At 41.3% G+C, this 13889-nt stretch overlaps 1 non-coding gene across 1 annotated transcript; it reads left to right on the top strand.

Annotated features, from left to right (window-relative positions):
* Positions 1 to 3957: 3957 nt before the first annotated feature.
* On the top strand, positions 3958 to 4087 carry LOC149287569 (small nucleolar RNA SNORA35). Its single transcript, XR_016277470.1, has one exon. It is a non-coding gene; the product is annotated as a small nucleolar RNA SNORA35 (small nucleolar RNA).
* The last annotated feature ends 9802 nt before the right edge of the window (positions 4088 to 13889 follow it).

Here is a 13889-nt window from a genome sequence, read left to right as displayed (position 1 = left end):
ATATATATATATATATTACTTTTTTTTTTTTATTGGGAAAAACTGCATACCATTGCCAGGGGTACAGCATAACACTATATACTGAGGCACACATTGACTGGGGTACAACATAACACCTATCACTATATACTGAGGCAGACATTGACGGTGGTACAGCATAACACCTATCACTATATACTGAGGCACAGCACAACACCTATCACTATACATTGAGCCAGACATTGCCAATAATGTAGCATAACCCCTATCATTATATACTAAGCCAAACATTGATGTGGTATAGGCCTACTGCTTCAGTGTCTGGCTTAGTATATAGTATATGCACCGAAATGAAAATCCTGGACCGAAAATTCAATCACTTTATTAAAAATAACACACCAAAATTGGACAAAAACCCCCAACAACAATATTATATATATAAATATATATATATACACACACATATATAAAGTCCAAAAATAGTTACCGGCACTCCAGGGACTTTCCAAACAACCACACAAACAACTTCGGTTTTCAAGTCAAGTCAGTCCTGATGAAAGTCCCTGGAGTGCCGGTAACTATTTTTGGTCTTTATACTATTTACTGCTACAGCTATTTGGCACCGGGCATAAACTTGGCATTTGGAGTGCAATTGTTAATTTTGGACTTTATACACATATATATATATTGTGACAGGCCTCCCTTTTCCTTGGGATTTTTGTCAAGGATCTTGGCTGTAACCACAGTCTTCTAGGGTAAATGAAGTCCAGGACACATCCAGCTCAGCTTCAATGTTTATTTTAAAGGAATAAACAGCAGCAGTTTATAAGTAGCACAGGATAACAGTCTTTGTTTGAGCACTTGCTTAGTAAAAAACAGCTCCAAACATTCACCTTCTAACCAGTCACAAGTTATCATCAAAACAGTTTTAAGAGAGAAACCACTCCTCAGTTCATCAGCTCTCCCAGCTGGAATAACACTGGTCTCCCCCTCTGAATCAGGCTCAATCCCTTTAACCTTCTGCCTGCTAATTAATCAGCCACAGGTGAGCTGTTACTTAGTCCACACCTGTGGAGCTCCTGTCCAGAATACAGGCTTTGGACTGGATCAAAACAGCAATTAGTGCTGTTGGAGCACTGGCCCACCCTGCTCTTCCAGATGCTCCGCCCCAGGGACCCTTACCATGTTTTGCAAACTGCCAGTAGTGCAGTTTGTAAACAAACATATTTCCCTGGGACATATTTTAACCCCTTCGTGACAATTGCCGGTCCGGGCACGTCACTGAAAATCGTGACGATTATGACAATTGACGTGCCAGGACCGGCACGTCTTTAAACGGGTGAAAAAATCGATCTGTGATCGATTTTTTCACTCAAACGGTGTTGCTCTAATGCCTCGACATCGAGGCATTGAGCAACACCAAAAAAAACATTCCCGCCCCCCCCGATCGCTCCTAGGAGCAAAAAAAAAACATGTTTGAAAGACTGCACGTCTTTCAAACATGGCGGCGCCCGCCGCCGAAAAACGGGTTTAGGAAGCGATCGCGAGTCGCTTCCTTTGCTTAGCTGGTGTTGCTAAGATGCCTCAGTATCGAGGCATCTTTGCAACACCTGTTTAGCAAAGGAAGCGACTCGCGATCGCTTCCTAAATGCTCAACTTACCTTCCCGGTGCCGGTGTCTTCGAAACACACGCGGTGTTTCAAGATGGCGGCGCCCATCAAGCCGGGGGGCGGAGCCTGCTGACATCATCGGGGGGGTGTTGCTGGATGTCATGGACATCCAGTGAATAACACCCCTAGTGGTCAGATCACTCATAAGAGTGATCATGATTTGATAAATCAAAGGCAATGTTTTCTAAACATTGCCTTTGATCAGTATTGGATCTGCCCCCCTCCTTCACTTGCTTCTAGTGAGGGAGAGAGACAGATCGGTGTGTTCTGGTATTTCAGGTATTCCCTAATAAAAATATATATATATTGATCCAAAGGCTCTTATAAGAGCCACCCATATAATATTAACCCCTTCATTGCCATTGATCACTGCATAAACAGTGATCTTGCATAGTGGCAATTGTTTTTGGGTTTTTTTTTTTTTACATGTTTTTTTACTTTTTTTAGTTTTTTTTACTTTTTTTAGGTTTTTTTTTTATTTTTTATTATAGCCATTAACCCTTTCCTTCCCCACTATTTTTGCTGCAATTCTTACCATGCAGCGGTATACGGCTGAGGAGGCGTATGCCTTTTTGGCCACAGATTCTGAGGCCACTGATACAGCGTCAGATTTTGACGTTGGTCAGTTCACAGATACATCTAGTGATGTATCTGTGGCTGTTAGGACGCCTACCACACGTAGTCGTGGCAGTGCACCAGAGGCATGGGTAGCGCCTAATAGGTACAAGCCAGCTATCCCTCCTTTTTCTGGAATTCCTGGCATCAATATTGATGTTACAGGATTCACTCCACTGCAATTTGTGCAGTTTTTTTTGGGAGACGATGTCTTGGGAGACATTGTCACACAAACAAACATTTATGCCCAGCAGCACCGTGCTGCTAGCCCTAATTCTTTTTGGGCAAAACAGCCATGGACTCCCATTGACGTGCCAGAATTTCTTAAATTCTGGGCACTCACAATGTTAATGGGCATTATAAAAAAGCCCTCCATCCGCTCCTACTGGAGCACCAGCCCCATCTTTAGTACCCCCATTTTTGCCCAAACTATAACTAGGCAAAGGTATGAAATGATTCTTCGTTTCATGCATTTTAGCGACAACAGCCTGTGCCCCCCTAAGGAGGACCCCCAGTTTGATAGGCTGTACAAAATCCGCCCCCTGATTACCCATCTCGCTGCCAGGTTTCCAGAGGTTTATACACCTGGAAAAAATATCTGCGTGGATGAATCCCTAATGAAATATAAAGGAAGGTTGTGATTCAAGCAGTATATTCCTTCCAAGCGCTCCAGGTATGGAGTGAAGGTGTATAAGCTCTGCGAGAGCGAGACAGGATATACTCATGCCTTCCGGGTATACGAGGGTAAGGATAGCTACCTTGACCCTCCAGGTTGCCCAGATCATCTGGGCACCAGTGCCAAGATTGTTTGGGACCTAATATTCCCCCTTATGAACAAAGGCTACCACTTGTATGTAGATAACTTCTATACAAGCGTCCCTTTGTTCAAGCTGCTGTATTGTTTCGATACGGTAGCTTGCGGTTCTATAAAAAAGAACCGCTTGGGTTTCCCACAACGCCTGGTACGAACCCGGCTAGGAAAGGGGGAGACCTCAGCTCTACGCCAAGAGGAGCTTTTGGCATTGAAGTTCAAGGACAGAAAAGAGGTGTGCATGCTGAGCACCATCCACGATGAGAGAACCGTGGAGGTTTCTGTCCGTGGCAGAGCTGGGGTCACTACAAAGCCAGTGTGCATCAGGGCCTATAACAAGCACATGGGTGGAGTTGATCTGTCAGATCAACTCCTACAGCCCTACCTCATTATGAGGAAGACAAAGGCCTGGTACAAGAAGGTTGCAATTTATCTAATGCAAATTGCAACCTATAACGCTTTTTTGCTGCACAAAAAAGCAGACACTGGGCTGAAGCTGTCTTTTTTGCAGTTTCAGCTCGAAGTAATTTCAGGTATCTTGTACCGTGATGCACCTGGTCCCGAAGTAGTGATGGGAACCAACAGAATTGGGGCTACCCATTTTATTTTTAAAATCCCCCCTACAGCAAAGAAGCAGAATCCCCAAAAGAGATGCAGGGTATGCTACAGCAGGGGGCAAAGAAAGGACACCACATTTTACTGTCCAGATTGCCCTGGAAAACCTGCACTCTGTGTCGGTGACTGCTTCAAGCTGTATCACACAGTTTCCCATTTTTAATTTTTTTTTTTGTTCCTGCTCCATTTTTGTATTTTTTTTTAATTTTTTGTTAGATTTACTGTTTTTTAGCTTTTATTTGCTCCACCATTTTTAAGCGTTTTTATTTGCACTGTCAAGTGACCCCTGTGTCCATTCCGTGGCATGAGGGACCACTTAAGGTGCTAGATCAAATCCCTTCTTGGAGATAGGCCAGGCTTTCTTGTAACCTGTCCCTACTGATAGTTGGGTACAAGCATTTTTCTTTACCCAGATGTAAAATTCCTACTGAATTTGAATTGCTCATGTTCCAAATGTGGCCCTTTTGCCCCCAAACAATCTGACAAACCCATGCATGTGGGGTATCAATGTACTCAGGAGATGTTGCTGGACACATATCTGGGTGTTGTGTGACAGCAACATATACCAGGAGCTGTAATTTCACACCTGAAGTACAAAGTATGTGAAAAAAACACCAAAAACAATTACTATCCCAAACTTTGACAAGGGTTGGTGGTAGGATTAGTGCATGGAAAGGGTTAAACTATCAGCATCTAAAATACCCTGGGGTGTCTAGTTTTCAAAAATATATGGTTTGGTGGGGTAAATTTAATTTGCTGGCTTCAAAGATGCCCCAAATACCACATAGAGACAGAATTACCAGATTCAGAGAAAAATGGTTTTGAATTAGCAAAACGCTACTTGTACTTATTGCCCCATAACGTGTAGAAGAAAGCAAAAAAACATAAAAACATTGGGTATTTCTAAACTCGGGACAAATAGTAGAATCTATTTAGCAGGTTTTTTCAGTAGTTTTTTATGATGAATAAAAGATTTTTCAAATAAAAGTGAGAAAATGTGTTTTTTTTTCAATTTTTCGTCATATTTTATTATTTTTATTATAGGAAATTACATCATATGAAAAAAATTTTGGTGTCTGAAGAAAGCCCTTCTTGTCCTGAAAAAAACAATATATAACTTGTGTGGGTTTAGTAAATGGGTTAAGAGAAAATTACAGCTAAACACAAACACCGCAGAAACGATAAAACAGCCATTGTCACGAAGGGTACAAAAAGTAAAATCAGCCTTTGTCACGAAGGGGTTAAAGTAGGCTACTATTGACCAAGGCTGGTCTAATATATCTGCCATCTATCACTATACCACACCTTTTGTCACATATCCTCCCCCCCCAGCTCAGACCTAAGGAGTTGAGCGACCATGGATATCAGAGCATGTACTCTGGAAAGGCCATCAGCATTTCCCTGTTGGAGGCCTGCCCTGTGTTCCACTGTAAAATTAAAGGATTGCAAACTCAAAAACCACCTGGTAATTCTGGAGTTTTTCTCTTTGTTTTGACACATCCAAGTCAAAGGTGCGTGATCTGTTATTAATCGGAATTTCCGACCTAGCAGGTAGTATTTAAGAGACTCTAATGCCCATTTAATAGCGAGACACTCCTTTTCTACAATAGAGTAGTTTTTCTCTTGTGGGTTTAGTTTCCTGCTCAAAAAGAACACAGGATGTTCTTCACCCTGATATTCCTGGGAAAGGACAGCTCCTAAGCCCACATCAGAAGCATCTGTCTGAACCATGAAGCTTCTGGAGAAGTCCGGAGTTACTAAGACTGGTTGGGCACAGATAGCCTCCTTCAGTCTATTAAAAGCTTTGTCTGCTTCAGGGCTCCACCTAACCATAACTGGGTACCTTGCCTTAGTGAGGTCAGTTAGAGGAGCAGCAATGGTAGCAAAGTCTGGAATAAACCTCCTATAGTAACCAGTCAAACCCAAAAATGCCCTTACTTGTTTTTTCGGAAGTGGCTGCGGCCATTTTTGTATGGCTTCTACTTTTGCAGTTTGTGGCTTAACCAATCCTCTCCCAATTGAATATCCTAAGTACTTAGCCTCTTCTAAGCCAATAGTACATTTGGAAGGATAGGCAGTTAAACCTGCCGAGTGGATAGAATCAAGCACTGCTTGAACTTTTGGAAGATGGGATTCCCAGTCTGTACTGTGGATGACAACATCATCCAAATAAGCAGCAGCATAGCGAGTATGGGGTTTAAGAATTCTGTCCATCATTCGTTGGAATGTGGCAGGTGCACCATGTAACCCAAATGGCAATACAGTGTACTGAAACAGGCCACTGAAAAGGCTGTTATTTCCTTGGCCCGGTCTGTGAGAGGGACTTGCCAGTAACCTTTTGTCAGGTCTAGAGTTGTCAAATAGCGTGCTTTACCCAGTCTTTCTATTAACTCATCAACTCTTGGCATTGGGTAGGCGTCAAATTTTGAGATGCCATTCAACTTCCGATAGTCATTACAGAATCTCGGTTTTGGCACCAATACAATAGGACTGCTCCAGTCACTCTGGGATTCCTCAATGACTCCAAGTTTTAGCATTTTTTCCACCTCTACGCTTATAGCCTCCCGCCGGGCCTCAGGTATTCTATAGGGTTTGAGATTAACCCTTTTCCCTGGTTCTGTGACTATGTCATGTTTGATAACATTAGTCTTTCCTGGGACTACAGAGAAAACATCCTTATTTCTTCTGATAAAATCCCTGACCTCTTGCTTTTGATGTATAGATAGTGTCTCGGCTATATTTACCACTGGCTCGGCCTTAGGAGGTTCTGAAGGCTTTAAAGCCACCAAGACCTCTCTGTCTTGCCAAGGTTTCAGCAGATTTACATGATACAACTGCTCAGGCTTTCTTCTACCTGGTTGCCTAACTTTATAATTGACGTCACTCACTTTCTCGATGATCTCGTATGGTCCATGCCAAGTTGCCAGGAACTTATTCTCTACTGTAGGGACCAGTACCAACACCTTGTCTAGCCATTCTATCCTGCATTTGAGCTATGTGCTCAATTACACTCCGGTGGGGTGTGCTCTCCTGCTCCCAGGTCTCTTTAGCTATATCCAGCATTCCACGGGGATGCCTCCCATACAACAATTCAAAAGGAGAGAAGCCTGTGGAGGCCTGCGGAACCTCCCTAATGGAGAACATTAGATATGGCAATAAACAGTCCCAGTTTTTCCCGTCAGTGTAAATTACTTTACGTAACATACTCTTAAGGGTTTTATTAAACCTTTCTACTAAACCATCAGTCTGTGGGTGATATACTGAGGTCTTAAGGTGTTTAACCTGCAGGAGTCTGCATAGCTCTTTGGTGACCCTGGACATAAAAGGGGCTCCCTGGTCTGTCAGGATTTCCTTGGGGATACCCACTCTGCTAAACATCAGCATTAGCTCCTTTGCTATTGACTTTGCAGAGGAATTACGTAAGGGTATGGCTTCAGGGTATCGTGTTGCATAGTCCAGAACGACTAGTATATACTGATGCCCTCTAGCGGATTTTATCAGTGGCCCTACTAAGTCCATAGCGATCCTTTCAAAGGGTACATCTATGATAGGTAGGGGAACTAGTGGACTACGGAAAGCCTTGAACGGGGCCCTGTGCTGGCATTCAGGGCATGAAGAGCAATAGTTTGTTATAGCAGCAAGCACTCCAGGCCAGTAAAAACGTTTAAGGACTCTCTCTCTGATTTTATCAACTCCAAGGTGTCCTCCTAGTATGTGGCTGTGAGCCAACTGCAATACTATATTACGGAAAGCCTGTGGAACCAACAGCTGCTTAATAGTATCTGCAGCTTTCTTTTCTACACGGTAGATTAAGTCATTTAACGTTTCAAAATAAGGGAATGACAGTGCTTCTCCTGGCTGAGCAGCAACCCCATTTACAACCTTTATATTGTTTCGGGCTGCAATTAAAGTGGGATCTTCCCACTGGGCGCTTTTAAAGTTACCAGGACTGATCCCTATGTCCAATAAGTCATCATTCTCTGCAGTATTAGCCGGCTCCTCACTAGTTTGTTCTGGGTTATCCCCCACGAGTACTGGTTTAAGGTAGTAAGATTTGCCCGGGTGTCTCTCCCGATGGTCAAAATCCAATTCGGTATTGGCAAAAGGAAACACATAATCCTCATCAGCTTGGTTAATTTCTGGTGAGCTTTGGCCTGTCTTTTCTGCAGAGGCCCATAATTCTAGAAAATGGGGAAAATCTCTACCTATTACCACCTGCTGGGATAGTCTAGGTACTACACCCACTCTGTATTTTAGAGAACCATAGGGGGTTCCAATATTTACTTCTGCTGTGGGATACTCTCTCTTATCCCCATGAACACAGATAATTCCCACTTGTTGTACATGATCAGACTTCACATAGGGTATTACAGATTCTGCTACTAATGTGACCATACTTCCTGAATCAAGTAATGCTTTAGACATTTTTCCATTCACATTAACATAGCACCAATAAGGGTTATTATCATAGTCATTGTTAATAGACGCGACACAATTAAACAAAAATGAATGCATTCCCTCATTTTCTCCCATATTGCACTCCATAGGTTCATCCTTCAAGGGGCATTCCTTAGCCATATGACCAGCCTCATTGCACCTAAAGCACTTCACAACATAGTCTGACCCCCAATTAGTTCCTCTCCCAGGCCTATTACGTCTGGTTAACCCTCTGAGTCCTGGAGTATTGTCCCTGGTGTCCTGAGAATATAGCTGCAGTTCTTCAGCCCCCCTTAAACCCAGAACAGTCTTACCAAGTCTTGCAGAATCCTTAAGCTTAGAATTGCAGGGTTTATCTGGTGAAGCAGGGCTTAACAGTTCTCCTGCAGCCACATATCTTTCCACCAAGGCAATTAGCTGGTCTGCTGTGTGTGGATCACTCTGGCTGACCCACCGACGCAGGGCCGCTGGTAAACCACGCAAAAATCGATCCATCACTAGGATTTCCACAATGTGGCTAGCTGAATTGACTTCAGGTTGTAACCATTTCCGGGCCAGATGTATGAGGTCAAACATTTGGGATCTTGCAGCTTTGTCCTGGGAAAATGCCCATGAGTGGAATCTTTAGGCACGTACCGCAGCTGTTACCCCTAGACGTGCCAGGATCTTAGCTTTCAATTTTCTATAGTCGCTTGCTTCTGCAGGCTCTAGGTCATAGTACGCCTTCTGCGGCTCTCCACTCAGGAACGGTGCCAGTATGCTTGCCCACTCGGTAGCCGGCCATTTCTCTCTCTCTGCTGTGCGCTCAAATGCCAGAAGGTAGGCCTCAACATCATCAGATGCAGTCATCTTTTGGAGGTAGTGGCTTGCCCGAATCATCTTTGGTCCTGGGGATCTCGCCTCAGGGTCCAAGTCCAGCTTTTCAGAAATAGCTTGGATCTCCTGCTGTAGCACACAGGTAGCATTTTGCTGCTCTTCACGGGTTACTTTAAATGCCTCAACTTGTGCCGCTACAATCTGTTGCACTAAGGATTCAGTGCTTTCTATTTGTGCTTTGGCCAGGAGTTTAGCATTCTCTGCCTGGGTCAGTACCAATTGCTGCAGAACTGCACTGTTTTCTGTAGCTCTCCTGTTAGCCTCCTGTTGCACAGTGGTGGATTGGATCAAAGCCTTGATAATATCCTCCATGTTGAGCTGTAACTGACTTCTACCCACAGACTTACGTGGATGCCCGCATTCTCCACCATATGTGACAGGCCTCCCTTTTCCTTGGGATTTTTGTCAAGGATCTTGGCTGTAACCACAGTCTTCTAGGGTAAATGAAGTCCAGGACACATCCAGCTCAGCGTCAATGTTTATTTTAAAGGAATAAACAGCAGCAGTTTATAAGTAGCACAGGATAACAGTCTTTGTTTGAGCACTTGCTTAGTAAAAAACAGCTCCAAACATTCACCTTCTAACCAGTCACAAGTTATCATCAAAACAGTTTTAAGAGAGAAACCACTCCTCAGTTCATCAGCTCTCCCAGCTGGAATAACACTGGTCTCCCCCTCTGAATCAGGCTCAATCCCTTTAACCTTCTGCCTGCTAATTAATCAGCCACAGGTGAGCTGTTACTTAGTCCACACCTGTGGAGCTCCTGTCCAGAATACAGGCTTTGGACTGGATCAAAACAGCAATTAGTGCTGTTGGAGCACTGGCCCACCCTGCTCTTCCAGATGCTCCGCCCCAGGGACCCTTACCATGTTTTGCAAACTGCCAGTAGTGCAGTTTGTAAACAAACAACATATTTCCCTTGGACATATTTTAACCCCTTAAGGACCGGGCTCATTTTTCGTTTTGTACCCTGTGGGACCGAGGCTGTTTTGACACTTTTGTGGTGCTTGTGTTCAGCTGTAATTTTCTCCTCACCCATTTAGTGTACCCACATAAGTTATATATTGTTTTTTTCAGGACAAGATGGGCTTTCTTCAGATACCATTATTTTGATCGTATCATCTTATTTACTATAAAAAAAACATGGTGAAAAATTGAAAAAAAAACACATTTTATGACTTTTATTTGAAAAATCTTTTACTCACCTAAAAAAGCAAGTAAAAAAACTAGCTAAATAGATTCTACTACTTGTCCTGAGTTTAGAAATACCCAATGTTTTTATGTTTTTTTGCTGTTTTTTGTAAGTTATAGGGCAATAAGTACAAGCAGCGTTTTATGATTTCCAAATCTTTTTTAACAAATCTGGTCAGTCTGCCTCCATCTCCTCTTTGGAACATCTTTGAAGCCGGTTAACTCAATTTAACCCATTCAAACCATATATTTTTGAAAACTAGACACCCCAGGGTATTCCAAATGCTGTTATTTTAACCCTTTCCATGCACCAATTATACAACTACACTTTGTCAAACTTTGTAATAGTAATTTTTTTTATTTTTTTTTCCACACAAATTGTACTTTAGTTATAGATATACAGGTGCTGGTATATGCCACTGTCAAACAACACCCCAATGTGTGTTCAGCAACATCTCCTGAGTACAGCGATACCCCACATGCATGGGTTTGTCAGATTGTTTGGCTGGTAAAAGGCTACTTTTGGGGCATGCGTAATTCAGGTGGTCATTTGGTCATTGTGCCTCCCTCTCCTCTTTGGAATATCTTTGAAGCCGGTTAACTCAATTTAACCCATTCAAACCATATATTTTTGAAAACTAGACACCCCAGGGTATTCCAAATGCTGTTATTTTAACCCTTTCCATGCACCAATTATAGAACTACACTTTGTCAAACTTTGTAATAGTAATTTTTTATTTTATTTTTTCACACAAATTGTACTTTAGTTATAGATATACAGGTCCTGGTATATGCCACTGTCAAACAACACGCCAATGTGTGTTCAGGAACATCTCCTGAGTGCAGTGATACCCGACATGCATGGGTTTGTCGGGTTGTTTCAGATTTAAAATGCCACATTTGGGAAGTGCGCTTTTTTTCTCCATTTTGGTCAGTCTGTACCTATGCCCTATATTTGAGCTAGGCCACTCCAATTTACCCCATCAGCCATTTTTTTTATATATTAGACACCCCTTGGGTATTTGAAGTGCTTTTATTTTAACTCTTTGTTGAGATTTTTGAGAATTTTTAGCACTTGCTCAAAATAATAAACTTTATTTTTTAATTTAATTTTATTTTTTTAATACTTTTTTTATATATTTTTTTACACATTTTGCTGGTACTGGATGGTTCATCTAGTGACATCACTGCATAATTATTTTTAAATGTTAGCACATTTTTTTTTAATTTTTTTTTCCATTTTTTATTTATTTTTATTTTTTTTGAATATTTTACTAATCACATAGTGATTAGAAAGCTGGGCTCCATTGACTTGCATGGTTGAATGCAGTACCTGTATTCAACCAGCAAGTGGAGCCAGTTCTCTAGAGGGTCTGGAGACCCTCTAGCGAACTTTTTCGTCTTTATTGTTTTATTTCCCGGGCCGCCGCCATCTTGCTTGATGGCGAAGATCACCGGCAGCGGCGGCTGTGACCGTTCTCCGGAGCGGTCACAGCCCACCCAGAGGTAAGTGTTTGGTGTCGCTGGATGCCTCCTGATCGAGGCATTCCAGCGACACCATTTAAGTTTAGGAGGCGATCGTTGATCGCCTCCTAAACGCTTTTAAAACGGGCGTCCGCCGCCATACAATGTATGGCGGCTGTTGACGCCCCGGGGAGGGGCCAGACATGGCCCCCGATGCCGATCTCGGCCTTGCTGAATGCCTCGACATCGAGGCATTGCAGCAAGGCCGTTTAAGCGAAGAAAGTGATCCTTGATCACTTTCTAAGCTTATTTAATTTTTTGACGGTTCAGGACCGTCAAAGGTCATTTAGTGACCTTCTTGTTATGACAGTTCTGAACCGGCAAAGGTCGCGAAGGGGTTAAAGTAGGCTACTATTGACCAAGGCTGGTCTAATATATCTGCCATCTATCACTATACCACACCTTTTGTCACAATATACACATATATATACACATATATATATACCCATATATATACACACATATATATACATATATATATACACATATATATATATATATACACATATATATATATATACACATATATATATATATACACACATATATATATATACACATATATATATATATATACACATATATATATACACATATATATATATATACACATATATATATACACACATATATATACACACACACATATATATACACATATATATATACACATATATATACACATATATATATACACACATATATATACACACACATATATATATACACATATATCTATACATATATATATAATTGCTAACAGCAATCACACTCCTATCATGCCCAGGCAGCCAGTACATGCTGGAACCTGGGCATCATATTAATGTGATTCAGTGGCGACTCTAGAAACAATATATAGGGGGGGCACACAAGATACCACAGTCAAACTGGGGGGGCATTAATAATTTCCACCATTAAATCATACCACTGAAAAAACACACACACACACATATATATATATATATATATATATATATATATATATATATATATATATTGCCAAAAGTAATGTGCTATGGAATGATACTTTTGTTATTGGACAATACAATACTTGATCATTCAACATGGGAAGCCTGAAGCCACAATTTAGTAGGACTAATCCTTGAAATCCTTTAAACAACACAATACCTTAACTTTTCCACTAAATGATTTCAGGACCTAATATTAGTCCCTGCTGCCGATATATATATATATATATATATATATATATATATATATATATATATATATATATATATATATATATAAATATATAAATATTATATCCTGCTGCTGATAGGAGGTATAGATCAACACATTAACACACAACCCAAGCTTTGCATGTATAGATCAATTGAAATTCACTTGCAGGTATACAATAATAATATATGAAATGTAGCATTGCAGGTATAGATCAAATCAATACATGGAAACAGCATTGCAGGTATTAATCAACTGAACAAGACATACAAACCCTGTATTTGCAGGTATACATAAATAATGTATGGAAACATAGCATAGCAGATATGGATCTACAGAAGAACACACAAACCCAGCTTTGCATGTACAGATCAATTGGAATTCACATAAAAACACAGCATTAAAGGTATATTTAAAACCCCCTAAATTACAGGGATAGATCACAGGTTGCACACCCCAACCACGCTGCCCACATAGAACCTGGCCAGCACCCAGATAACACACATAAGATTTGCCATCTTTTTCCCATATACACCTTGCCTGTGCCATCTTGGTCCCCAAGGCTCAAACATTCCGCTAGTGCCATCTTTGCCCTTTCACAATTATACATCTATGATACACACAAACACATTAACTCATGCTCTCCCTCATTCAGACAAATCATCCACATATTAACTCATGCTCTCCCTCATTCAGACAATTCATCCATTTTAAGAAACTACACCCCTTGGAGCTTCAAATGAGGGGCTACATGTATTTCTAGGACAAAAGTTGACTGCACATATAATGATGGAATATGTCGCTTTGGCTTAAAAATATGTTTTTTATAACCATAACAACATGTTCATTTGTGTGTTGCGCACTCCAGGTTTGTACTAGAAACACATGCAGCCCCTCATTTGATGCGCCAAGGGATGTCGTTTTTGCAAATGTGTACTTTTTGTGCCATAATTTAACTTCCTACGTGAGCAGTAATGCCACGTCAAGGCTTC

The sequence above is a fragment of the Sceloporus occidentalis genome, unplaced genomic scaffold (assembly GCF_023333645.1).
Source record: "Sceloporus occidentalis isolate IW3139 unplaced genomic scaffold, rSceOcc1.0.p SCAF_59, whole genome shotgun sequence".
Lineage (NCBI taxonomy): Eukaryota > Metazoa > Chordata > Lepidosauria > Squamata > Phrynosomatidae > Sceloporus > Sceloporus occidentalis.
The sequence above is the reverse complement of the archived record's forward strand: the minus strand, read 5'-3'. Positions and strand labels throughout refer to the sequence as shown.